Source organism: Cryptomeria japonica, chromosome 3, assembly GCF_030272615.1.
Source record: "Cryptomeria japonica chromosome 3, Sugi_1.0, whole genome shotgun sequence".
Taxonomy (NCBI): Eukaryota; Viridiplantae; Streptophyta; class Pinopsida; order Cupressales; family Cupressaceae; genus Cryptomeria; species Cryptomeria japonica.
In genome coordinates, this window is record NC_081407.1 from 680328036 (window position 1) to 680355500 (window position 27465).

Consider the following 27465-nt stretch of genomic DNA (forward strand, 5'->3'; position numbering starts at 1 on the left):
TGTGTAACTGACATCTTCTTTTGGTGTTTGGCCTTCCATCTTTCTTCTTCGTGAGCTATATTGGGTCGTGTTATGTGTTATATATATGCCGAGGGATGTGAAGTTTAGTGTGATGGATATTCTGATGTATTTGATGATTATCGATGAAAAGCTCATGACTTTGCTGCTGTGACCTTGCATCATCTTCAGTCTTCTGATATAATTATTATGTTCAGCTGAGATCATCTGTGTGTGAGGATTTGATCTCTTAAGTTCTTTACACAATTTGTGCATTCAATAAAATAATTTTTTTTTGTGTGGCTGGGTTTTTCACCCTTTGGTGGAGGGTTTTCCCAGGATAAATTCTGTGCATCTTGTTCTTGTAAGATTTTTAAGTTTCAGATTTGTGTCATATGTTTCTGGTTCTAACATTAACAGGGGGGACATGTAATTGGATATGTCTAGGGTGTGGTAAGAAGTATACAAGTTCTTGTAGTTGGGTGAAGGGACATTTTTGTGGAATTCCTGGAAAGGGAATTAAAGCATGTCCAAGCAATAGAGGTGCACCTATACCGGCTTCTGAAGTAGCAGTATATATTAAGAAGCAAGAGGAACTAGATGCAAGGGTTGAAACTAGATTGGGGCATCCGTTGAACACAAGAAAGGGCTCACGAAGGCCACATACTTCATATACAAGGAAAATGGTTTCACAAAACATAAACAAACAGTTGCTACATATGCTAATGTAATTTAATTGAAATCAATCTCATTAAGGCTGATATAAAGTTTACTAACCCAGTGTTCATAGTTACAGCTCACTAATGCAACTGAAGTGATGTTTAATTGCTTGCTTGCTGGCATATTCTGATATAAAATGCTGTTACAAAGTTATGAACAGTTGGGAGTAGATGGAAAATGGCATACCCAAAATGATGAGAGTGAAACTAAGGTTATAATGTATTAAAGTACGCTTGGGTACGACATTGGGTATTGCCTGGACACTTTGGTTTGTTGTGGGTTCTTGAAAGAATTCAAAGAAGGATCCAAAACGAACCCAAGTGCCTAAGAAGTCCCTTGGGTGTACCTAGAGCTGTACTCGAACCATAGTCGTACTCATGTTGTACCTGTACTAGGACTCAGGCTTTACTGGCAGTACCAAGTAATAGAGAAAAGAGGATAATGAACTCTTTCGAATGATGGATATGGAGTGTGGTTTGAAGTGATGATGAGAAAAAAAAACATTACAAAATTATATCAGAAGCACACTCTTAATTACTATGGATTATGGAAATTATTATGTCTTTAAATTTTTCTTTTACCAACAAACCAATTTTCCTTCTAATACAAATTTTTTAAAATCCACCTTTGAAGTATTCTTATTGATCACAACATTATTATTGTGGATGTTGTGAATAGAGTTTTTCTTACTCTTCTTGCATTGTTTATGAGGATTCTTTTCAGGATGCAACTTCCAACATGAGGATTATTCATGATTATCTTTGCCACAATGGAACTGACAATATACATATTCTTTTTAGTACTTGTGGAATTAACCTTCATTGCCTTGGTTTTTGCTCCATTTATTCTAGGAGAGGATGAACGGTTCCTTACTTCAAGATAATGAAACATATGAACACGCGTTATCAATGCTCATTAGTTCGGAAATGAAAATTAGGCTTTCAAAAATGGTTACAAAGGCCTCTTGTATATTTCACTAATACGCCATCAAGCTTGCACACCTTCACCAATTTGAGCAATCATTTTACAAAATCCTCTAGTGTTCTTCTACACTTTGTTTTGCTTTCCTTAACATTTTTTTTTCTTTATGACAAATAGGATAAAATTGTGTCAATCAATTCTTTAAATTTTAAGAACTTTTTGAGAATTGTTTACTTAGTGCCATAGAATACAAGATACCCTTAAACTAAGTTAGAGCATACTTTGCTAACCTTAACCTAGCGAAGGATTTTTTTCTTCTAAAGTAAGAAATTGAGTGCTAAAACATAACTTCAATTTTCACGATTGATTGCCAATATTAGTTGGCATCCACATTCTAAATAGGATAATTTCAATCTTAGCTTCCACTTTAAATAGAGCTTTGCTTGGTAGACTCTTCTCACTCTTTGAGGACTCTCCTTTGATGGATCTTACCTTGCCTTTAGCCAAACTCTCCATGAGTGCCTCCATCAAGCTTTTCCTATTTTCCTTGGATTGAGAAAGGCTTGCTAAAACTGCATCTTGAGAAATCTTGCTACAACATCAAATTCCTCATTTGTTGCCATGCTCTTCTCAACTCACTTCTATTTACAGGATCCAATGATTGCAAATGTAATGTTCCATTTTGGACAAGCATGAGAAAATTAAATATTTAATTAAATATTTTATCATATTGTCTAAAGTTAAATCTGGCAACTAATGTTTGATTTAAATTGATATTTGAATTAAACTAAAATATTAAATAAATTCATTTTATGGACTCAAATATTTGATGTATTTTCTATAATATTCCAAAATTGATTACAAATAACAAGCTCTAGAAGATTCATTAAATTTCCATAAAAAGGGATTCTTGGAGAGAAATGGGGGCATATTGAATGTTGGATTTTGAGAGGAAGTTTGTCTGCAGTCGGGTTGTAAACCCTTGGTGATTTGGTCAATTGGACGGAAACTCAACTTGACTCTTGAGGTGGATTCATGACGGAATTCACATTTAGGCAAATTTTGTGTTTTCTTTGGAGACAAATTTGCAGAGGATTGGATTGTTGATACAGATGGATATCTTACCTGGAGATGTCATTATGGAAATTGGATGGCTATATTTCTGAAATATAATATTGGTAGTGAGTTTCTTATATTGGACAAATCATTATTTATGTATTGCATCCACTTTTGGGGAGATCACTTTTTTGTAGTTTGCGTGGTTATATTGGTGTGGAGATTTATATTATATTTACCACTTGTCTAAAGTTTGGCACAAGGGATTTAATTCACAAATGGTGTTATCGATGCTGTTTGTTATGCATAATTTCCATTCCATATCGTGAGTTTTTGGTGTGGCACCCTGAGTAGAATTGACACCTTGGGAGGAGTGGCCTTTTTGCCATATCATGGGTTCCTTGACCTTCTGAATGCTAATTATAGTGGCGGTTATTTGCAGTCAGGTCTCCCTCAGAGCATAGACTACATTCTTCGGCATGGAAGACAGTCCTTAAACATGAGCAATTATGGAAGTGGGATTCACATTGCTGGTGAATTGAATTAAAATTATGTATGCTGAATTTTGAACCTATTTGTAAACCCTAATTAGCCCAACCACAAGCATAGAATCTACAAAATCATTCAACAACACCACTAGAACTCTAAATCATATGCATGTAAACAAAATAAACAATATTATACCTGATACAAATGACAAGGTTGGCTCCATTGTCAATCTATCCTTCAAGATCTTTTGAATTTGATGTATTTTCTATCAGCATTAAGCACTAGCACAAGATGGCTTTCTAGCTTCCAAGAATCTGTTCTCTATTGTAAAAGACTTCAAACATTCTATAAAGTACATGAATTGGACCTTAATGGATCAACCGCTTTCACAACTGTTAAAAAGCATTGTTAATATTTTGGCGTTGTTCACATGATCATCACCTGCAATGTTCCCTCATCTTGTTTCATTGAAAAGCATTATCATAAAGCATTTGTATTGTAGCATCAACATTCTATCGGGGCATACATCAAACACTTGACATCATAGACATCACATGTCTTGCTTAATGTCTCTTTGATTATGTATCATCAACAAAGTGGTTTAACTCGTTAAGGAAGTTGTAAATGACCATCTGCACACAGCAGGTCCCACTATTCTTTTCAGCAAAACCCCTGTTTTAGACATGGGTATTGAAGGCACATGCATGGGTTTCATCAATAGAAGGTGAATCTGCAACTTTGGATCAGCCTACCTGAAAGAGGTGTCCTTGGACTAGATTGTGGGCACAATCTTATCCCAAAACAGCCTAGATTCACAGTACATATTTATCATAGGTCCAGTATCATAGATCCAATCCCAAATTTTTGCTATCATTTATTGGAGCATCTAATAGAACCTTTACATATCGACAATGCGAAATTGACAAAGAGCTAAATTTCTAATTCCTTTTATATTATTGGTATAATTTATTATTTATCATTAAACCAGCACTTGCTCCATTTGGAGGTGCAATGGGTGAGCCTGTAAGGGAAATTATGCAGAAATGTATCTTTTACATTGTATTTATTAAAGGTTTTTTTAGAGGTTTAATTTTGTATCTGTAATTTCAAATTTGTATGCTGATTTTTCAGCGTATTTAAAGTCACTGCTGCCAGGTAATTATTTATGCATCTGGTGGATGTAAATTCTGAAAGCTATAAACCAATCTGTAATGTCCCTTAGGGGAGAATGACTGAAAATGCCCTAGATATAGGTCTTAGAAGGGCTTAAAGTAAGTAGCTTAGTCTCTGCTGACCCAAAACCTGCAAAACAGAGTTAGAAGATGGGATTCTAATTACATCATATGAAAGATTACTAGGTAAGAAAGAGAAAAGAAAGTAACTAATTGACAAATCAGAGAATTGCAACTAAAGAATAATTATAATTAGAATTTAGTCAATTATGGAAATAAGAGAGTTCTGATCTATAACTGAAAGAAACCCAATTGCCTTATCAGGGTGTCTTAGCATACGGTTTTCCCTGATCCAAGCATGCAGTGAGGGTGTCTTAGAGATGGTTCTCCCTCAAGGCATACAGTGAGGGTGTCTTAGAGATGGTTCTCCCTCAAGTCATACGGTGAGGGTGTCTTAGAGACGGTTCTCCCTCAAGACTGCAGTGAGGGTGTCTTAGAGACGGTTCTCCCTCAAGACTGCAGGTGAAAATTTGGATTATTATGTATTTCTCAATCTCATTTACAGTACTTAAGTTTTATGAGTTTCAGATTATTTATCAATGCTCAATTATTATTAATTTCAGTCATGTTTGTTAAATTGTTAATATAGAATATATTAGTAATTTGCAGAATACTGTTGATCACTCCTACATTAGGAATTGCAGAATACTATTGATTATCTATTAATGTTTTTACTACAAAATATCATATCTTACTGTAGGAGGTGTTTTACCAGTCATATACAGAGTTCACAATATCATTGCATAATGATTCGATATAAATTAATACTTCTATTTCTAAATATGTCAACATACAGGGATTGATATTAATGTTGCAAAGTATGTTAATATCCAGAAAGTGTTATAGTGTTTGCAGCATATAAATTCTCAGATTATTATACAGAATATTATTTCAGATTAAGAAAATGATTCAGAATACTATAGTGTTTGCACAGAGTATCTTTTCAGGTTTAGAAGTGACATGTATATGTATCGAAGGGAGAACATGCTTATATATAGACATTATTAAAACCACATTATTCTGTCATACGTATTTATACCTGTAAGGATCGTGTGCCAGTGCATGGATGTGGCGCAGTCTTTTCTTCTATCCGATCAATCTGTGTGTGATTCATCCCTGAGGCTCCTTCTTATTCTACCTCCACATCTGCAATGGAAGGTTGTGCCTGTTGGGAGGGGTTTGGAAGGCGGTGACTCCTTGGAAAGTCACCGCTTTCCACCATTCGATGTCAATGTCTGAAGCGCTATTATTTTGGTGCCGACTTAATAATCGGGTGATATTAATATTAGTCTTAATATTAATTCACTAATATTCTTTTACAAATATTAATGGTTAATGCTATGAATAATATTTCATTATTATTTGAAATTAATAATAATATGCTAGATACTAATTTACTAATATTCTCATTTTAAAGACATTTAATGATCAATGTATTTTAGGGAATAATAATTTATTATTATTGGTAAATTAATAATCAGTGAATAAGCAGTAAATATTATTATTAATTCCTTTGCTGTTACATTGTTACACAGAAAATTGAGGGAACATGACACAACCCGCCATAAGAACTGCTTTTTTTGAGCGGGCTACACTTTCTATTTTCAAATATTTTATAAATAATTTAAAGCTGTGTTGATTGGTTGCTGCACTTTGAACACTATTATTGTCCTGGTTGTACAACTATTTTACATTCAATTTCAATTTAGGACTAATTAGTTTTTCCCTTACAATAAAATTTAAGTATCTTGCATAGTTCCATGGAGTTTCTTGACGAGGAAGTTAGGGGACATGGAACCAAGGGCCTAAGTTTGGGGATGGTGGGGGGATAGTAGCCCAAGGGCGGAAGCCGTCGGGAAGATGTGTAAGGAATAGGTATAAGAATTGGAAATGAAAATTTGGCATACTAAGTAAAGTTTAAACTAATAAACATTAAACATTGAAGTTGGAACAGTTATAATGATGGGCAGAGGTTTGTGGGCAAATCGGAAATAAGTGTAAGAATTGCAAATGAAACTTTGGCATACAAATGAAAACTTAAACTAAGAAATGTTAAAAACATGGCAATGATTGAATTGAACATTAACAATGGTGAGTGGAGGTTTGAGGTCAAGGGGCAGTGCCCTTTGTGGGGGTTTGTGGGCAGAGCCTGTAACAGGGTCAAGGGGGGTTTTGTAGGTTTAGTCCTTAGTGGGGGTTTGGGGAAAGCACCCTTTACGAGGTTTGTGGGTAGCACCCTTGGTGCACTCCTTGTTGCGCTTTAGGGTGCAGTCGATGAGCCTTCAGAGCCTCAGAAACCTTCCTGGTGAATGTCATTTTCACAATCCCAAACTAGGTGGCATCTTGGAAATGGTGGGACGGTGGGGGAATGTTTCCCCCAATTCCTCGTGTCCTAGAGACAGCCTCGTCCCAAAAATGCAAGGTTTTTGGGGTCAGACGTGTCCATGTGGAACACTGGTATCTTCTTGCATAGATATTGTTTAGTATAATGGTCAAATCTATAATGTAGTATTCATTTTTACTTTTCATAAAATATAATACAGCCGTCAAAATAGGCCTCTTGTTTTGGTGAGGTGGCCACTTCAAACTAATTTAACCCGCAAAATATTCCAACATATTAATGTGCTATATATTTCAAGGATTTAATGGTTTTACTTTCACTTTCCACTGTAATTTTCTTTTCTCCCTTAGGTTCTAGATTTGTAAAGACCATAGAAATATTTTGCCCAGCTTTTTGCTGATTTTGATTAATCAGATGGTGTCATGCCTCCACCTAAAAATCGCAGCACTTAGCAACCTTTACACATCAAATCGTAGCAATAGACTTGGGCGATGAGATTAAAAGAGGTAAAAACAGATAACAAAGGGACGATCCTTTTTAAGCAAACGAATAACAATTAAAGCAAGATTCAAGGCAGCAATCCATTTATGAAGGGATGTATCCCTTGTAAAAGAAAAGATGTCACCCCCCACATTAGAAGGTATAAAGGGGGAGTAAAACTCTTTTGTAGAAGGATCATCCAAGACATCAATTTAGAATATAATTGAGAGCAACAATAGATAATATTCAGAAAATAATTTTTTGCAGCCATTTGAGGATAAATTTTTTTAATTCATCAAGAGGTACTTAGTTGGCAATCATCTAGAAAATTCCTTGAGAAATCAGCTTTGAATTTGTGAAAGTGTCTTGCAAATAGGAAGGATGGCCAACATTCCAATTTCTCGAGAGATGAAGGATGATCCACCTTCATGCTCATATCATGTTGAATAGGAGATGGAATGGACCTCCAGCTTTCCATGCTCTGGGGCTCGATCAAGGATGACAAGCCTCAAAGGTGGATAGAGAGGTTGGAGAGAGGCTGACCGTCCCATGCTTTGAGCAATTCAAGGATAACAAACCTTGATATTGCCATTGGCAAGCATTTCCAAGGAATTCGCTATGTAATTTGCTTTGAGGAATATGCCATGATACGAATATAATGATGTTTTGATTTATTGATTTGAATATTAGCATAATTTCTTGGTACATATTGTTACTAATATCAGTTTTTAGTGATTAATATTGTTTGCAGGTGTAAAACTAGCAATATCCCAATAAGGGAGATTACAATTGGTATAAGACCCTTGATCCTCCCAGCCTAAGGATCAAAAAGTGAAGTATATGCAATTGAGGCAAAGATCATAAAGAGTGTTGGAAAGAAAAGGGAGAACTAGAGGCAAGCAGCAAACTGATTAAAGGTAATAAAATGGGTGATCACAAAGTTAATCTAGGAAATTAATTTAGGGCTTTTATGGAGCAACAAGTGAAGACAACACAATTGGTTCTCGAAACACTTCAAAACATGAACAATACAATCGATACTCTTAGGCCTAAGCAAACCAATGGAAGAGATGTTAATTCCAACTATTCCGAGAATAAGAATTGAACTTCATTAAGGTACCACTAAGATTAACAAAGCCTACATTGTTACCTAGAGAAGAACAACCAAGAGAAGAAGAAGAACACAATATGGCAGCAAATGACCTTGCCCATTGTGTTGAAGCATATTCAAGAATTGACCTTGACCGTGGAAGACATTTAGAGAATATTGTGATGCAAGAATAAAAAATGACTCAAAAAGAGAAAGAAGGCAACAAAGATATTCGACAAAGAGTGAGTAAAATGACTCTTCCCAATTTTCATGGATTGGGAAGGTCACTGTGCGAGCTTTGAGCAAAAAACTAGACACATTTTTTTCTTAGCCATATGACAGAAGAAGATGCTATTAAATTTTGCAATTCTATGCTTAGAGGGGATTGCACACGATTGGTGGCAACATGGAATTGCCACACAAGAGCATCAAAATGTGGCAACATATGAGGAATTTACTAAAAACTTATAGATTGATTGATTAGAAGCATCTTGAAAGATATTTCAAAGAGTTGACACAGTTAAAGCAACAAGGTTTAGTGGAGGATTATGTTGCAGTATTTTAGTGAAATTCCACCAGGGTGCTGAGCCTTACAAGGGAAGGCTCAAATTTCTAGTTGCTAAAAGATTAACGAAGTCACTATGTGGCTTGTGGGCACACTTGACCCTACATCCCTACAAGATGCAATCCAAAAGGCATTAAGTTTAGAAGTTACAACAACTAAGGACAAGACTTATTCAAAAAATATACCATTAGGGTCACACAAGCAACCCTTTGACAAGAGAAATTGGCTACCAAAGGCATTGCCTCCTCAATCCAACACAATGGAGGAATGCAAGAAAGAGTTTTGAAAGAAAGTGTTGTCTTTCTTATAAGGAAAGATGGGATTCTGGTAATCGATGTTCAAAAAGTGGACAAGCACACAACATAGAAGCAATAACAGATGAGGAAATGGATGAAGAAGAATATGAAACTGAAAGGAAGAAGAGGAATCAAGATAATGAAGAGATCACAAGTGGTACATTGGCCTCACTTCTAGGGGCACCCGAGTATCACTCCTTTAGAATTCATAGTGTTTTACAAGGACAAAAAGTGATTGTTAAGTGGATGGTGGTGCTACACATAATTTCACTAATGAAGGTTTAATAGTGAGGATGAAGTTAAAAGCTGAAAATTTTGAAGGTTTCAAGGTGGTCATGGTGGATGGATTCACTGCCCCTCGCACACAAAGAATTCAATAACTAAGCATCACCTTAGGGAATAAGTGAGGATTTCTATGTAGTGGATTTGGGAGATACGGATGTGGTTTTGGAAATTCAATGGTTACATTCCTTAGGAAGATATTATCAAGACTTTCAAAAGAAGGAACTATGTTTCCAACACAATGGCCAAGAAGTAATTCTAGAAGGCCTATTGGATGGGTCTCTAAGGGTGGTGTCATAAAAAGGATGAAAAGAGCTTTTAAGCATGTGCAAGCAAAATAGGCAACATAATGTATGATCCTTGATAGATCTTCATCTAAAGGAGGGAAGGCTACACATGTTGATATTCAATCTATTCTAGACAAGCATGGGAGAGCTTTTAGCAATATTGCTCTAGGACTACCTCCAAAAAAAGGTTTTGCGCACACCGTTGAACTAGGAGAAGTAAAACCAATAATTACTCCACCTTACTACCACCCGAAAAGATATAAGGAAGAAATTGAAAGAAAAATCAAGGAGTTACTTGAAATGGGGCGTATACAACTTAGCTCTAGCCTTTTTGCTTCTTTCGTAGTATTGGTGAAAAAGAAAGATGGCACTATGAGGATGTGTGTGGATTACATGGCTTTTAATAAAATAATTATCAATAATTGCTACCCCATCCCTAGGGTTGATGAACTTCATGGTGCAAAATACTTTTCTACGATAGACTTATGTTCTGGATATCATCAAATAAGAATGGGGGAAACAAATGTTCCTAAAACAACCTTTAGGTGTCATTTTGGGCATTTTGAATTTTTAGTCTTACCATTTGGACTAAGTAATGCCCTAGCTAGATTTCAATCATGCATGGACCACATATCTAGCAAACAATTGAGGAAATTTCTTTTGGTGTTCTTTGAAGACATTGATTTATAGTAAAACTTGGGAGGATCACTTAGGCAAATTGGTGAAGCATTAGGGATACTTGAGCAACAATCGCTATTAGCTAAAGCATTCAAACGTGAATTTGGGATGGAAGAAAGTTTGTATTTAGAGCACAAGATAAACGCCCAAGGGGTTAGTGTGGTGAAGAAAAAGTCAAGGCAATAGTAGATTAGCCAAGCCCAAAGACTCTATAACTCATTTAAGGGGATTTTTGGGACTCTGCAGCTGTTATAAATATTTGTCAAAGGATTTTCAAAGTTAACTGTCCCATTGACAAATTTTTAGCAAGAAAGGTGCTTTTACATGGAATGAAGAAGCCCAAAAGGCTTTTGACAAACTCAAAGAAATAATGGGTTCTTGTCTGGTTTTAGCCATTCCAAACTTTTTCGTGCACTTGAGTTAGAATGTGATGCTTCTAAGGAAAGGTATTGGAGTTGTACTAATTTAAAATAATGACCCAATAGCTTTTGAAAGTCACAAGCTTAAGGAGACGGAGAAGAATAACTCTATCTATGACAAATAAATTCTAGGTATTATGTATGCCCTTGCCAAGTTTAGACAATACTTAGTTTGTGGAAGATTTATTGTCAAACTAACCATAACAGCTTAAGATTCTTTTTGAACCAAAAGGATCTAAATGATGGACAATAGAAGTGGGTTAGCAAGAATAATGTTGTCTGATGCTTTATTGTGAAGACCTGATCCATGCTCTATGATGAACATCTTTGTAGATTGGAAGAAATCGATACTTGTAGAATATGCCAAGGATGCATTGGCAAATGTCTAATTGGAAGGAAAACTACAAAATGACAAGTACAAGGTGGTGGAGGAGCTCATTCTCCACAAAGATAGAATATATCTTATCCTAGGATAAAAAATAAAAGAAAAGATTATGAGGGCTTACCATGATTCTTCATTAGCAAGTCATCGAGTTTAATACAAAACATACAAGCAAATAAGGGAAATATTTTCTTGGAAAGGCCTCAAAGGGGATATTTTAAAAGATATCAAGGACTGTATTGTTTGCTAAAGAAACAAGGTAGATGTAATGTCCCTTTTTGGGGATATTCTTTAAAATAGAATTCACTCAAGATATAACAAAAGTTTTATCAAGAATTGCAATCTATATAAATACATTAAAGTCAATACATCATAGCACAATACCCAAGTTGATCAAATTGTGAATTCCCTATAAATACCTTTCAAATCTGTTAATTTAAAAGATCTTGTCCCTAATTCAATAGTGAGGAAACCAAGGACCCTGTCCATAGTTTGTCAAAGGTAGGAAAAGGCCTTGTCCTTCCAAACTCTAGGTCACCCTATGAGACCGAACCTTGTTTGATGACAATACCCAAGATCCTGCCCCTATTTTGCCAGTAGGAAAAAAACCTTGTCCTTCCAAACCTTAGCCCACCTAGTCTGCTCAAACTCTGTTCGGTTGACAAGTACTAACTAGATTTTAAAATTGATGACTTGGTATATTTGCTAGACTATTGCCGGATAATACTTCTTGATGGATTGACAATCAATTCCTTGAATAATATTTGAATGTTCTTAGGAATACTTCTTGAATGAATTTTTGAAATTATATGAATTGCTGAGTGTATTTCTAGAATTTTGCCTTGAATTGTTTTAATTGCTTATAGAATGATGCTTGATTGATTGTTAATTGATCATGTTTGCTGTTCTGAATTTATCTTTTGAGTTGATGTTTCTCCCAATGGTTTGTGGTTTGATCCTCTCCCAATGGTTTGTGGCTTGATCCTCTCCCAATGGTTTGATCTCCTTTTTATAACTTATAATGACGAGGTGGCACACCTCTTCACTTTGCAAGGGATGCATCCTTTAAAACTTAATTGCTGCCTTTTAGATAATTATATTTACTTTAACCTTGGTCGGCCCTTATTTTGGAACACTATTATATTCCCTTTAGCCTTGATTGGCCCTTACATTGAATTGTTATTTTGCTCTTGGTCAGCTCCCTGTTATTGCCTAGGTTTATTGTTAATAAAGATTCTGATTTATATTTATTAAGGGCTGCTAAACCTTGATTGGCAAGGGCATGAAAGTCCGCCCTTCCCAAGATTTTTTGTCCTCAAGCAATGTTGGTTTTTATCTCGTCAATTGTATTCTTTGCCAATATGAAGGTCCCAAACCAACCCTTGGAGATTTATAATCCTTAGATCCTCCTTGTATTTGCAAGGGACCGATTTGGTTGACCCAATGTTTGCACTATATCATGGAGATGTCTTTGAATCAAGGTAAGGGTGAGCTTTTTACATATTAAGATGAGGATTAGAAGCACGACACAAATCTATAGCCTTAAATGCAATGTTCTTTTCTGAAAAGCTCTATATCCTTTTGGTCCACTTTTAAAATTGTTTTTTCCTCTCATTAGGTAATTTAGGATCAAGGGGTGGCTATCATAAAGGTCTTTTCTTGTTCTACTAATCTTGTTTGTTATATTCTCCTCCCTTTAGGACGATGCTATCTTTGGAGATCCATTTGTTAGACCTTGTAGAATTACATCTGTACCATTATGTTGGAAACATACTTCCATTGAATGCCTAAAACCACATCTTCTATCACCCATGTTTACCACATAGAAATATTCACTTATTTGATGTTTCTCCAAGTTAATACAAATTTGCTGAATTCGTTGTGTGCAAGGGTTAGTGAATTCATCTACCATGACTTTTTTGAAACCTTAAAAATATTCAGCTTTTAACTTCATCCTCATTACCAAACCTTCATCAATGAAATTGTGCGTAGCACCACTATCCACCAAGACAATCACTTTTTGTTCTTGTAAAACACTATGAATTCTAATGGGGTGATACTTGGGCGCCCTTGAAAGTGTGGCCAATGTACCACTTGCAAACTCTTCATCATCTTGTTGCCTCCTTTTCCTTTGGGATTCAGTATCTCTCTTTAGATTCATCATCTATTATTGCTTCTGGGGGGCGGATTTGCCTCTTATTGGAACATTGATGACTCAGCTTCCATGGTTCTCTACAATGGAAACATACATTCTTCTTTGGAAGTTCTCTTAACGATTCTTCCTCGTTGGATTGAGGAGGTGATGCTTTTGGTTGCAAATTATCCTTGTCAAAGGGTTGTTTATGTGACCTAGCTGGTATACTCTGAGAATAGGTCTTGTTCTTAGTTGTTGTAACTTCTAGCCTCAATGCCTTTTTGATTGCATCTTGTAAGGATTTAGGATCAATAGTGCCCACCAAGCCATGGATTGACTCCGTCAATCCTTCAATAAATAGGTATGTGAGCCTTCCCTTAGTAACACTAGGCCCCATGATTGAAATTCTTTGAAATTCTGCCACCTTCCTCTATTGAACCTCATTGGTTTAGTTGTGTCAACTCTTTCAAATGTCTTTCAGGATGCTTTTGATTAAATCAATCTGTAAGTTTTTGTGTAAATTTGTCATATGTTGCCACGCTTTGACGCCCTTGTGTGGCAATTCTATGGTGCCACCAATTGTGTGCAATCCCCTCTAAGTGTAGAATGGCAAATGTAATAGCATTTTCTGTCATGGGGCTATTATATGTGCTAATTTTTGGATCCATACTCACGTGGTGACCTACCTCTGACCCATCAAATTTGGGGTTGTAAATCTTTGTTGGGCTGCATTCTTTCTCTTCTTGAGGTGTTTCTTGTTCTTGCATCACAATATTCCTTAGATGGAATGTCTTCTAAGGTCAGGGTCAATTCTTGAAAAAGTTTTTACACATTTGTCAAGGTAATTTGTTGCCATGTTGCGTTCTTCTCTTGGCTGCAATTCTCTAGGTAAGAATGTAGGCCTTGTTAATCTAGGTGATGATCTTAATGGAGTTCTATTATTATTTTCAGAATGGTTGGAATTAACAATCTCTTCCATTGGTTTGGTTAGGCTTAAGAGTATTGATTGTATTGTTAATGTTTTGAAGTGTTTGGAGAAGCAATTGTGTTTTATTCTCTTGTTGTTCCATAAAAGCCCTCAATTCATTTCCTTGATTAATCTCATGATCACTCATTTTATTACTATTACTTGGGTTGCTACTTGCCTCTAGTTTTCTCTTTTCTTTCCAAAGCTGTTTGAGCTCTTTGGCTCAATTGCATACACTTTCCTTTGATCCATAGGCTGGCAGGATTAATGCTCTAATACCAATTGTCATGCGCCTTTTTTGGGATATTCTTTGAAATAATAGAATTCACTAAAGATATAACAATAGTTTTATCAAGGATTGCAATCTATATAAATATATTCAAGTCAATACATCAAAGCATGATATCCAAGTTGATCAAATTATGAATTCTTTGTAAATACCTTGCAAATTTGTTTCATTAACTCAACAATGACAAAATCAAGTACCTTGTCCCTAGTTTGCCAAAGGTAGGAAAAGACCTCGTCCTTTCAAACCCTAGCTTACCTGTGAGCTTGGACCCTATTCAGTGACAATACCTAGGACCCCATCCCTAGCTTTCCAAAGGGTAGGAATATACCCTGTCCTTCCAAACCTTGGCCCATCCCGTGGGGTCCAAACCCCATCTGGTTCACAAGTACTAATTAGAGCTCAAAACTGATGACTTTGTATATTTGCGAGAGTGTTGAATAATACTTCTTGATGGATTGACAATCAATCCCTTGAATAATATTCAATTGCTCTTAGGAATAATTCTTGAATGAATTTCTGAAGCTGTATGTATTGTTGAGTGTATATCTGGAATTCTACTCTAAATTTATGAATTGAATTGTTCTAATTGCTTATAGATTGATGCTTTATTGATTGTTAATTGATTTTTTCCCTGCTGTTCTGAATTTATCTTCTGAGTTGATGCCTCTCCCAATGATTTGATCTCCTTTTTATATCTTGTAATGAGGAGACACACCCCTTCACTTTGCAAGAGACGCATCCTTAAAAATCGGTTGCTACCTTGCAAATAATTATATTTTCTTTATCACTGGTTAGCCCTTATTTTGAGTTGCTATTATATTCCCTTTAGCCTTGGTCAGCCCTTACATTGAATTGCTATTTACCCTTGGTCGGTTCGTTGTTATTGCCTAGGTTTATTGTTAATACAGAGTGCGATCTGTATTTATTAAAGGTTGCTAACCCTAGTCTGGTAGGGGCATGATAGTCGAGAAGACATTTCCAGCCGGTTTGTTACAACCTTTGCCAATACCAAATAAAAATGGGGGAGTATTTTAATGGATTTCATTACAGGGCTTCCAAAAGTAAGGGAAGGATTGTATATAGGGCTCACAACTTTGAACTTGAAGTGAACATTAACTATCTAACATTGAATAATGAAAATATTGAATTCAAAATTTATATTATATTCAAGATCTCGTAATGATGATCACAATGAGTATAATGATGTTAAAATAACAAAAGTGAGTGAACTAAGGTCTCTAAGCATCCCAAAACTCCTCATCACTAGAATTGTTGGAAGTGGACTCCACATGGTCAAGCTCCTCCAAACTAATACGAGCCAACCCTCCCTATGTAACTGTAGCATCCTCATCAATATGTGTTGGCTTCTTTGGTTCTACATTGCATCGTGTTGCTGTACTCTCTTTGTACACAAGTGTCTTGCGGTCAATGAAATTCAACACACTGTACAACCACAAGCTTTTTTGCTTTCCTAGAGGTAAGCTTGCTCCTCTTAAGAGAGTGGATGAAGCTACAAGTAGACCAATTCCTCTCAGCAGTAGAGGAACTAGAAAATTGAGATAGCAATTGAATGGCTAGTGTGGTAATCAAAGATTTCGGTCCATGGTAATTCCACCACAAAATTGCGTTCTCCTATGCCACAATTGCCTTATCCATCTTGGCCTCCTCGAAATAAGTGTAATGCCCCCTACTAGGTTCTAGACATGTTTTAACCATAATCAATCTATTTCAATATACTTATGACTCAAACTAAATATATTAGGAGACATTTCCCCTTATCTTGAATCCAATCAGTAATATTCCATTGCTCAATCAACTATTAATAAATAAATTGTTCATCTATCATACATCCTTAATTCTTATGAGCTCTTTCTGATTTACAATCTAATATCGTTATTTGTCTAATTAAGACATTATGTATATATATATATATATAATCCTTATTCTGATTTGAATATATACACATAAATAAATTAATTAAATAATATAACCAATTATGAATGTATTTGTTAATTACCTGTTAGATACTTTGTTGATACTACCACTGGTTTAAACATTGGTTATTACTATATTTAGGTGCTGGTAAAAGGGCAGACAGATCTGACGCATAGCAGATCTGGTCTGCCACTGTTATGGAATAAGTATTACTGTTATAGAATATTGCAGTCTTGGTTAATATTGTTATTAAATTCTATATACAAACATTATCGGGCTACATATATGAAGCTTACCTATTAAACACATCCCCTATGCATACCACCCGAAACAAGGATGTTACTGCCTGTAACTTAATAACAGTTCTGACCTGATCTGATTTGATAGATGTTGTCAGATAATGTCCCTCTCTTCTCCTTAAATATTTATATATTTTATACTTATAGTTGTATGTAATTGCTGGTAATAAGAAGTAAAGAGGGCAGATGATACTAATCCTCAATTGAGTAATGAGATAAAAAAAATAAGTTCCGTAAATCTCCCTTCTGAACTCACACTCCTTATTCTCCCTTTATATCGTTTCATCCCTTTTTGGAGAGAGGCGACTTTATGGTGGGAGGCGTTTATTCAAGGAAAGGCGCTCTTTTATTCTAATCCCATTAACATTTGTTAATAAACAAATATTTAATAGAGATCGCATCCATTGTTAATACTGTATGTATGTTATAAACAAATTACTTTTGTCTTCATTATATACCCCGATCACTAATTATAATCATAGCCTCTTATTAATATATTTTCCTTGCATTCACTTTAACACAATCGATGTTCTTTTATATGCTATAGTCGGTTGTTCAAGATAATCGACAAAAGCTTTTTATGAAGTCTTCTCTTCAACTCATTGTTCATACTGTGTATTCATCGATCTTATTCATATAGTCATCTAACTTGCTTATCCTTGTCAATTGTTAACCACCAGTGATGATGTTGACCCTATACCTCAGTCATGTGTCATTCTGTTAATTGGCCTTATTTACGTATTGTAGGCTATCCTCCTTTTTACAAATAATACAAGAGTTGTATTATTTCATTGTTCATTGATGAGGAGATATAGATATGAAGAGTTGTATTGCACCTTGTGGCATAATAATTAAAAACAAATCACACTTATTTACAATTAAGAATATGTAAATAATATATATATTATATAAATTGTGTTTATAATATAATATTAATTTATTATTATTTTTATTTGAATATTTCAAGAATATTATCGGTAATAAATATTAATCAAATAATATAAATAAATAAATTTTAAATAATCGTACGTTGTTAATTATTATATTAATAATAATAATTGCTTTATTTAGTATATATATAATGATCAAGGAGGGTACATGACAATAACCCCTAAAAGTGGCAAGTTTTGTTCACTTGGTAGGAATGATGCCGGCCTTTGCAAGATCATTTATGTTTTGGATGGTCCTCATGAACCTTGCCTTCACTTCACCATCATGTATGCGGGTAACTCTACAAGGCCATTGCTTACACCACTTAGGGTTCAATGCATACGCAGCCACATGCAAGGGAGTGTTGAGCATCTCCCATCTGATGAATGTTTGGCTGAATGTGCTCATTGTAGAATGCTAATGTGTGGTCCTCCTCTCGGACAGCATCATTTGGTCTAGCATAAAATTAATGCACCCATGCATCTTTCCTAGGCTAGGTGCATTGGCATCCCCATATCTAATGACCTGGAAAATTGGAGTAATGATCAAGACAATATATTTTGCATCATCCCAAAAAACATTTACTTGTCACTATTGTAATGTCCTTTTCTAGAACATTTCTAATTTTTGCCTTAAAATAATAATTCTAACTTAGAATTAATTAGAATTAATTGCATTATATTTATAAATATGAATTAATTGCATTATATTTATAAATATGAATTAATTGCATTATATTTATAAATATAACTTTATCTAAACTGATATATTTAATTTTATAATTCTATGAATAATTGTGAAAATAGAATTTATCTTGGTTTTCTGCTATAATTTTTTCCTCTAAACTGTGACGATTTCCTCTTGTTTGTGTACTTTGGAAGTGTTTTTAGATCAGCTTCAGCTTGAATCAGGGGTTTTCGTCCCTAACTCAGCAATGGCAAGATTAAGGGTTATCGTTGTTAACTTGCTAGAAGAATTTAAGAGGTTTCATTTTAAAAATTCTTTATATCTCCTTGGAGGGTTTCCAGGGTCCTCTATTTGCTGAACCATGTTTTACATTCCACAAGCAATGAAAGTCGGATATAAAATATATTTTTGCATGATGATCTTCCCCTTATTTGATCTCTTATATATAGGATCTTCCACCAACAGTCACAACTCTCTCAAAGCCCTTGGAAATAAACTTTTAATTACAGTTTTCATAATATTAATTAATTCTTCCTTTAGCGCCCACAATCAATTCTTTTATTTCTTTTGCAGCCTTCTTATTTGCAGACTTCCTATGCAATTTACTGCATCTTTGATGATCTTCCAACGTTTTCTTGGGCAGTGGATAATTATACTTTTGGCAAGGAATTGTTTTTAATATTACATTGAGTATTGCGACCATGAACCTCATTAATAGCTGCTTTTCAATATACCCCCTTAAGATTGATAGTCTGTCTTCTTCCTTCTCATGCAATTAAATCTTTTTCTGATTATTATCAGTTTGGATCAAAGCTGTAATTGCTTATTTGTAAGTCGCTTGATTTACTCACAATTGATTGCTTGAGCGATTGATTGATTGCCCTTTCCCTTTTGATTTTTCTTCTTAATATAGCCTTTATATCTCCAATAGACAACCTTTCTTTCGCTCCCCTTTGTCCTTTTAATGAAATATCATTTAATCTTTTATTATTTCTTAAAGAGGAATCGTAGGTGTAAGAACATAACCTACGATTTAGTTGATATGCATGATCATTAAGGTATCAATATGCTTTTTAACTAGGGATCTACCATGGTTTATTGACACGTGGCTCACATTTTGAATGCTGCGATTTGTATTTGTGGCAGGGTCATGACAAATACATCCTTCACTCTCACTCTCACCTGTTCTGTCTTGGATTTAGGCCAGTGATTTGATTTTGCTGTCAGAACTGTTATGTGCAATGCCTCTTGCAACTCAAGTATTCTCTCTAAGAGAATTAAATAGGATACATCTAGTCTTGACATGTTTCAGAATTCCTTCTTAGATAATGTCCTGAAAAGTGCATGTGAAGTGTGGTGGTTGCAGATTAAGCTGTCTCAATTAATATACCTGTAGCTTTGCATACATGACCCGCACGTGTAACTACTTGGACCACATTTTGTGGTCCAACCTCCTTAATAGCATCCTTGAGGATTGGAAACTGAAATCAACATATTTGGAATGCCTTGAACAATCAACTGCCTTACAAAATATGGGCACTCTGAACATGTAAAGATGATATTGATGAGTGGACGGTGCCTAATGTCTGTCCACCCATCCATGACTCTACTGCATCCACTTTCCACCCAACATTCCTTCATTATCTCTATTAACACATTGCCTTGGAATGGTTCTTATCCAAGATTGTGGTCCTCAATTTGTCTCCCCTAGTGGTACATATGATGGTTCTACCCTTGCTACCATTGACATCACTTGCTTATATTCAGGAGATCGAGCCACATGGAATGGAATGCTATTGGCAAAGAAGAATTTTCCTGTGACCTCATTTGCATCATCCCTCATTTGCACATTTAATAATTTAGCTATTGGGCAAGGAGCATCAGTTGTTAACTTGTGTTCCTCTTAGTCTCTGCTGCATGGGCCCCTGAAGAAGAAGTTGGCATATGTGCAACTTGCCTTTGCAAAGTAGAAGTAGAACTGCATGGCTGGCTTTGATGACCCATCGGCCTATGCGACAAAAAAACAGATATAGGTGCAACTGCATTGTCTTCACCATCGACACTCCATAGGCTACATATCTTAGCCTTGAATTTCAGGTTGGCCGGTCTCCCCAAAAGCTTACATATTTCTACATCTTTTCCTCAGATATGAAGGAGGTGGACAATAACTCTGGTAATGCTACCTTGAAATTCAAGGCCACAAAAGTGGCACTTCCACAAAATTGTGACCTCAGTTGTCCCAGGCCTGCGTTGTATTTTTGTTGCAAATCATCTTGAAGGAAATTTAGGATGAACAGGATGCTTAGCAAAATCTGCAAGTATTGTGGAGGGGCAATTCATACTTGCAGTGACACTCGTCATGGAATTGGTGGTTTGGGTTTCACTTTCATGGTCACCCCTCTCAACCTCAGCCTCAAGTGCATAATCAGATTCAATACTTCCACTTTGAATGTCAACCTCATCCTAACTCATGCCATGAAAATTTATTGTGACACTGCAATAAACATTATAAAATGTATGAGTTTATAACTCTATGAATGCAGCATAATGCAAAGGATTAAGACAAAAAGGTTTTATTTTCTGTTTTTCTTACTTCGATCACGTTAAGCGCAGAAGCAGAGGATACACAAATAAAAATCTTTGTTCTTAATCTTTGTCAATCAAAGATTCTACTTTTGTTTTATCTTTGTTTTTCTTGCAAGGCAATCTCTGGGGTTGTAAGGCATTATAGAAACATTTGAAAATGCCATAATGCACACTAACTCATCTTCTTTGAATAGATGCATGACTTTTATGATTGCAATATAATAAAAACATTGTTATAGATGCAGCAACAACAATTACATCAGAAAAAATTCCGATGTTTTGTATTTAAAGGGTTTTTGCTATCTTATTTTTTAATCATTGTCCTCATTTTCTCCCCAACAACTATAGATGTGAATGATACTCATATTTGATGTAAGCAACCAACAGGAAAGGTCTTTTTTGATGGCACATATATGTTTTAGCAAACAAGAAATTGTGCTGTTCATTTTATAGTGCGTTGCTTAAAACGTGGTATTTATGATGTTGCTGTCAAGTTTTAAAACCCGTTGGGCCATTGAGTTCGAGGGTTTAAATTGTTCACATCAAAATAGTTGTCTCTATTTGAATTGTGTTAAATTAGTTGTCTCTATGATCTAGATCCTCACCAGACTATTGAGCTCGCAACTTTGAACTGTTCACATTAATGCAGTGTCTTCATGTCCTGTTTATGACCTCCCCTGATATGGGCCAGGCAAAAAATTTGAAGTGATTAATTAATTTTTTGTTATTTTTAAATGAGCGTTAATGGGCCTTTCACGTGAAAGATAAAGAAAATCACATAAGATAGCATAAGATAGACCGAAGAATTCAAAGTACTATCCAAACTTAAGACACTGACATCTGGAAGGCTCACTAGAAGGTGAAAGGAAACACTTAATACAAATCAATCATAGGCCTATTCACAGGAAAAATTTATGCTCTGTATTGACTTCCACTACTCGCCTGCAGGTCACCATTAACGCATTTTATAATTTGTACTTAACAGTAAATAATCAATACTTAATTGGTAAGGAGCAATAAGATACAAGCCAAACTGTTATTTTTTAGAGTGTAATTTAAAATAAATTCAAGTAATGATTTTTCTCTGTGTCAATTAGTAAATAAAGCCATTCTCAGACCTTTTACTAAAGCATAAATTTCAGCCTCATTGTTAGTTTCCAAAGGTAAATAGGCGGGAGAAGCCCCTGAAAGTCTGCCTAACCAATCATGGATGGTGCATCGAGCTCCTGCCTTGCCAGTTTCTGTCTTGTGGCCCATCAAAATTCAAATCCACCTTTTGAATCCCTGCAGGTATCCAACATATCTGCAATACATTTTTTCCAGCTTTAGTATATTCCTTTCTGTTAGCAATCTTGATTTTTCACCAGCGATTCAAAAGGTAAATTTCTATGGAAGATAACATTTCTTGCGAACTTTTGAATTTATGAAGACAGACAGCAGCCTTTGTTTTCAAAGTGAGTTAACTCTAGAAGGTTGTCACTTCCCTTTCCCTAAAAATATGAGCATTTTGTTCTGTTCAGATGTTTCAGCAAGTTATAGTTGGAGCAGCAATCTATAGCCCTACGAAAGAATTAAGACTGCTAATAGCAGGCTTTCCTATTCATAGCCCTACGAAAGAATTAAAACTGCTAATAGCAGGCTTTCCTATTCATAAGGATCTGATATCCTTGGAATAACCACTTCTAGATTAGTTTTTCTGACAACTATCCCCATATATAGTAAAACTAGTGTAACAGAAGGTGGTCTGCATTTCCCTCTTCAGCTAAATGTAGAACACAAATTGAAGGCTCTCGACAGCCACTTTTTCTTAATTGATGACGAGTGAGAAATCTGTTATGAGAAGCAAGCCAATTGAAAGCTTTAGCTTCAGGGAAGTCTTTCTTCGGTGAAAACAAGTTCTTGGGATCCATTCTTATAGAATAACGAGCCAGTTTTTGAAATCGTGCATTCACAATCTATGATCAAACTAGATATGGATTAAGACAGCCTTCATGTCAATGTCCTGAAAGGTCTATCTTGCACAATATTTTTATTTCATTCCATTCTTTTCCCCTCTTCATCATACCGAGGCTTTGCTTTAGTCTTAACAATTTGAAGCCTAAAAGGGGATGCTTTCAGGAGATTATCAGAAGACATTTAATTACTTTTTTATTATTAAAATATGGGGTATATGCCTAATTTGTTAAATCACGAGAGTGTTGTCAGAAGATACTTAATTACCTTCAAGTTACAAATATATGGATCAGATGCCCAAAATTTGTTGTACAAAATTACTTTTATAATACATCTATGGATCAGATGCCCAAAATTTTTGTACAAAATTACTTTTATAAACAAGAGATGTATTGTGGCCGATTCATGCTGATAAGTCTATAGTGTGTTTTGATTTCTGATATCTTGAAATCAAATTACCAATGGTAATATAGTTAGTGATGATAGAAATGTAAATATTTTGTCATTGTAAAATGTAATGTTTATAACAATTGAAAGAGTAATAAAATATATCTATAGATATTTTTTTTAATATAGATATAGGTAATTCATATTTTAATAAAATGTTTTGGAAGAGTAATGTTTTATGTTATATGTTTGGAAGAGTAATGTTATATGAAAAAGTCAAACAAAATAATCGAATACTATATTTTTTCTAGTGGATCAAGGAAATTTGGAATAACCAAAAGCATAATTTATTGTAGAGTGAAAACAAAAGCAAAAGATTGAAATGATACAAAGTTTAGAAAAGGTCTCATAAATTGCTTGTCCTCTATAAACTTGCATGATTCATATATGGTAATGCAATTGTGCTATAGTGTAAGTGTACCATGGTCCTCGTACAATGAATCATATAGTATTACAATAGACACAAATCTTGTTTCAATGATAGTGAGAAACACAACAAAACACAACAATATTCGATGATGATTAACACAATCACATAACAAGAAGTGACTTATGTTGTAACAAATGAAGGAAATTATCCATGAACTAAATACTAGAAATAAGAAAAGATAGGAGTACAAAACCTTTGTACAATTGAGTCACCAATAATATTATAGTTGGGACAAAGAATTGGGGTGCCTAATAGGGAGCTTGCAAAATAATTAAGCCTCTATTTGGTCTTTCAACCTCCATGGGAATTCCAATATAAATAGAACTCAAATATAGATAAATTGTGTGAATTATTAATCCTAAGTGTGTCTAGATTTAAAGAACAACAATACTTTAAAACATGAATACTTAACAACTAAGGTCTACAAAGATAGTTAAATATCTTATGTATGAAGGAGAAAAAATATGGAATAGGGAATCCGAAAATGCCTACAAGAATTAAGGTAGAAATCATAATGACGTCCGTATGATAAGTAAAATGAATTAGAAATGATCAAGTAGAAGAGTTAGAAATGGAAGTAGCTCAAAGGTGGCAAATAACAACAATGCCTAATTTAGAAAGTTTTGCATAGAGATATCTTACATGAATGATGAGGACATTTTTATTGGTTTAAGTCTCAAAAAGAAATATACAACAAATAAAATAACAGAATTTTTGTAGAAACCTCCAAGCTTAGAATAAAGAGTACAAATAACCATGAACAATAATAATATAATTTAAAATAAGTAAAGTTCATAATGAAAACTATGTTGTAGTAGTCTTGTAGATTGAGAATTTATAAAAAAAGAAAAGGATATAGCAAGATCTATGTAATTTGGAAAGTTTAGAGAAATCTACATCTACAAGGATATAAAAACATAACCAATTCAATGCATGCAAAGAATGAAGGAGAATCTCAAACAAAGGATTTCAGCCCAATTGTGAAGATGCCCACACATTTGCATTGCCCTTTGAGCGTAAGTCATTATCACATTGTAATATATAAAATACATAGATGTGTAAATACATACATCAAACTTAGATACACAAATAACTAGAAAATGTTGGCCCTTGGATTGGGGAAAAAGACAAAAGATGAGCTAAATGAGTAAGAGGAACATGCTATGCGGATTGACACTAAAATGAATGCAATTTGTGATGGAAAAAATGTAGGTTATACAATTTTAGTTATTACACAATACTATGCTTTAGAATGTTAAATATCCACTTTGAATAATATAGATATTTAGATGGGCATGGACTAATTTTCTGAACTAAAGTGCAATATATCTCTATAAAAATAAATCGAAAACCTATAAGATTTTGTTTTAGAAGATAGACCTTTTCCTTGACATAACACCCCACTAGATGCCTTCACTTTGTTACATGAAATGTGATTTTTGAAACTTGAAAGCTCTTACTAGTTCTCTTTGTTGATTGTGAAAAAGATCCTGTACAATGGTAAAGGACTTGTATCTATGCACCTTGGGTAGTTATAGGTAGTTATAGCCATTTGATCTCTAATCGACTTCCATGTCTACTTAGGAAAACTTAAAATGAAGTTATCACTTTTGTCATTTTGAACTAACAAAGTGGGGCAAGTGATGAATTACAGTTACTTTAAACATATAAGCCCATGGTGAGGTCCATCATGTTAGCGTGAAATATAATGTGATTTGCAATATATTCCTCATAAAGCTTGATGATGGCTTTAATTCTTTCAAAATGGGATTTGATTGCTTGCAAAAGAATTGTATTTATTGATGATTTTTGCCATGGGTAGTTATAACGAGCTAATCTCTAACTAACTTCCATGTCTACTTAGGAAAACCTTAAAAATAGGCAAGACAATATGATTATCTCCAATGGGAATGCGACCTAGAAATTGATCCTTTATCTACCAACTCAACCCCATGTTGACATTGAACAATCCATATGGCCTACCTCGGAGGATGAAGGTCAGTATTCCCATCAAACACTCTTGACAATAGAGAGGAATCCTATGATGAAAATCCAAGATGAAGATGCAGTTCTTTTTCATATCATGTTGAATTCTTATGGTTTGGACTCGCATTAAGAGTTCTTCTTATCTTGTCTACCTTGTCCACTACTTAGCCACTTGTGTAGTGCAACATCACTTTTGTCACTTTGAACTTACAAAGTAGGGCAAGTGATGAATTACATTCACTTCAAACATATAAGGCCATGGTGAGGTCCATCACATTAGTGTGAAACATAATGTGATTTGCATAATATTCCTCATTAACCTTGATGATGGTTTTAATCCTTTCAAAATGGGATTCATTACTTGTAAAAGAATTCTATTTATTCAGTAATCCAAACTCTCTCAAACGAAGACTCTATTGAAAGATGAGATAGTTAGCTTCCACCCTCTTCACTCCTAGTTCTTCTATGTGAGTGTGCTAGTTAATGGTTTTCAGATAGAAATCATGTCTCCTTTATGGATACTTTGTCAATATTTACATTAGTTAAAGGAGAGGTGAATCTTTTTATTGGTGTTGATATGAATATAAAATCTCTACTTTCATTTGAAAGAAAACCCATCTTTAGGAAAGGTTAGTAAATTTCCCCACTAAGAGTGACAATGAGTTAACATATATTTCAAGAACATTGTAGTAATGCTTAAAAGTGGAGAACCATTTTAGGATTGCTTGAACATCGGTCCCCATTATAAAAATGTAGTTAGGGGAATACACTATTTCCTTTAGAGAATCTCTTTGTCTAAAGCCTTATTCCCAACTTTCAAAGGAATAACGAATACACAATTATTGCTGTTTATGAGCTTTCTTATAAAGTTTGTGTTTCATCTCACAAAGACAAAAGTAATCCCGCAATAAAGTTAAAGATATACTCTTTAAATAATGCTTCATATGACATCCATTCAGTGATATGAGTGAATATTGCATGTTTGTTGGATGTGAGAAATTTATAATACAATAGGAGCTTGAATATTCATCCTTGATGTACAAACTTTGTGGATGCATTAAAATAGGCCCTATCTTTAACTTTGGGATAAACTACTTCATGCAACTTTTTGAAGTGTGCATTACCAAATGCTATTGCCTACTTGACCATGCTAGGATACACTTAAAACTATTCAACCCATGCCTAATCCAAGTTTAACCCATGGAAATAATTGCATCAATCACTATTTGAGCTACATGAGCATTGAATTGTTTGGGATTCACTCTAGGTGATTCATGGTTTGAATGTATTGCATTAAAGAAGTTTAGATTGAACAAAGAGATTATCTTCTTCTTTGCACTATAGTTTGGGAAAAAATATTGATCAATTGAAGGGCTAATTGGCCCTTAAGGCATTGGTGGCAAAGTATCAATTATCTTTGGAATTGATACAACAAGTTGACTAGTTAGATCTCCTTTAGGAGCAACCTCATATTTATCTTCTTGGCTGAATTTTTTGGGTCTCAAGGTGGATTAGTAGAGGGAGTTATTTTGTTCTTTATTTGATTTGGATCTTCACCAATGCCATCATGTCTTACTCCATTATTGC

General features: G+C 34.7%; 1 long non-coding RNA gene across 1 annotated transcript in view; it reads left to right on the forward strand.

The window, feature by feature from the left end:
* LOC131038593 (uncharacterized) overlaps window positions 1–21255 on the forward strand; it is a 34516-nt gene extending 13261 nt beyond the window's left edge. The window contains exon 2 of the long non-coding RNA XR_009104512.1: window positions 19623–21255. This is a non-coding gene — a long non-coding RNA (uncharacterized LOC131038593). The remainder of the gene's footprint in view (window positions 1–19622) is intronic.
* Window positions 21256–27465: the final 6210 nt, after the last annotated feature.